We start from the raw sequence: 1,948 nt of genomic DNA, 5'->3' as shown, positions 1-1,948 counted from the left end.
GATGTCCTCTGTCACTCCCACCTGGTAAGGATCCCACATCGCGCAGCAATATTCTAACAGAGGACGAACGAGTGTAGTGTAAGCTGTCTCTTTAGTGGACTTGTTGGATGTTCTAAGTGTCCTGCCAATGAAACGCAACCTTTGGCTCGCCTTCCCCACAATATTATCGATGTGGTCTTTCCAACTGAAGTTGTTCGTAATTTTAACGCCCAGGTACTTAGTCGAATTCCCAGCCTTGAGAATTGAACTATTTATCGAGTAATCGAATTCCAACAGATTTCCTTTGGAACTCATGTGGATCACCTCACACTTTTCGTTATCTAGCGTCAACTGCCACCTGACACACCATACAGCAATCTTTTCTAAATCGCTTCGCAACTGATACTGGTCTTCGAATGACCTTACTAGACGGTAAATTACAGCATCATTGGGATTGGAAGAAGGAATAGTCGATACGTTTCCGGATATTATTCGTTCGGTGACCTTTCGATCTATAATTTCTCCTAAATTTTCCTCCAAAATAATTTCATTTACGAACGATAATGTAATGGACACTCTAGCTGCAAACAGGCGTTGATGTACTTCATTGGGCACATGTTGAAAATGTGTGCCGCGACCGGGACTCGAACCCGGGATCTCCTGCTTACATGGCAGACGCTCTACCCATCTGAGCCACCGCGGGCACAGAGGATAGTGTGTCTGCAGGGACTTATCCCTTGCACGCTCCCCGTGAGATCCACATTCCCAACATGTCCACACCACTACATTCGTAGTGCGCCTACTAGATGTTTGCCCATCATACTCATTACCCGTGGCGGATTAATCTACCAAGTCCCGTACGAGTTCGGTCATAGCGTGTGCGTTCGCACAAGAAGGTCAATGGCCGGGAAGCCATATTTAACTATATGTGACGGTAGTATCTGTTCCCGAAAGAACAGTTCCCGCGGATGACGATGCAGCTTTGCTAGAAATGAAATGATAATTAAATGGACACACTAGCTGCAAACAGGCGTTGATGTACTTCATTGGGCACATGTTGAAAATGTGTGCCCCGCCCGGGACTCGAACCCGGTATCTCCTGCTTACATGGCAGACGCTCTATCCATCTGAGCCACCGCGGGCACAGAGGATAGCGTGTCTGCAGGGACTTATCCCTTGCACGCTCCCCGTGAGATCCACATTCCCAACATGTCCACACCACTACATTCGTAGTGCACCTACTAGATGTTTGCCCATCATACTCATTACTCGTGGCAAATTAATCTACCAAGCTCCGTACGAGTCTCTGTGCCCGCGGTGGCTCAGATGGATAGAGCGTCTGCCATGTAAGCAGGAGATCCCGGGTTCGAGTCCCGGTCGGGGCACACATTTTCAACATGTGCCCAATGAAGTACATCAACGCCTTTTTGCAGCTAGTGTGACCATTTAATTATCATTTCATTTCTAGCAAAGTTGCATGGTCAACCACGGTAACTGGTCTTTCGGGAACAGATACTACCGTCACATATAATTTCATTTACTATATCAGAGTTAGCTATTTTCTCTTTGAAATTTCTTTCCACGTTATTTGCCAGTGTATTGACACCTAATTTGCGATTGAATAACTGACATTCATTCATTCCGCTTATCTACACTCTCTTTCAAAGTATTCAGCCCCTGCCTTACTTCATTATACTGAATATTGTATACGTGTTCAAAGATCCTAGCTTGTCAATAAGTTCGTAGTCTACATTATTACATTTGCTCTCAATGTTAAGTTCTAACCTTCTTGATAAATCTTGAAAAGTGTCATTCTGTTTCTGACTAAGGTCAGGGAACGTATGTTTTATATGACTGGTCAGAGAATTTGTCAACTCGTTCTTTAAATCTACTCTTAAATTCTCTACATTATCCCTTATAGCTTCATAGCACCCACACATTCGCATAGGTTGCTAAATTCTTTGCTTTG

General features: G+C 44.5%; 2 non-coding genes across 2 annotated transcripts; one reads left to right on the top strand and one right to left on the bottom strand.

Annotated features, from left to right (window-relative positions):
• Positions 1-608: 608 nt before the first annotated feature.
• On the bottom strand, positions 609-683 carry Trnat-ugu. Its single transcript has one exon. It is a non-coding gene; the product is annotated as a tRNA-Thr (tRNA).
• Positions 684-1,289: 606 nt separating this feature from the next.
• Positions 1,290-1,364, top strand: Trnat-ugu. The gene has a single exon. It is a non-coding gene; the product is annotated as a tRNA-Thr (tRNA).
• Positions 1,365-1,948: the final 584 nt, after the last annotated feature.

This window comes from Schistocerca americana, chromosome 3 (genome assembly GCF_021461395.2).
Source record: "Schistocerca americana isolate TAMUIC-IGC-003095 chromosome 3, iqSchAmer2.1, whole genome shotgun sequence".
Taxonomy (NCBI): Eukaryota; Metazoa; Arthropoda; class Insecta; order Orthoptera; family Acrididae; genus Schistocerca; species Schistocerca americana.
Note: the sequence above shows the minus strand (reverse complement) of the source record. Positions and strands in the feature narration are given on the sequence as shown.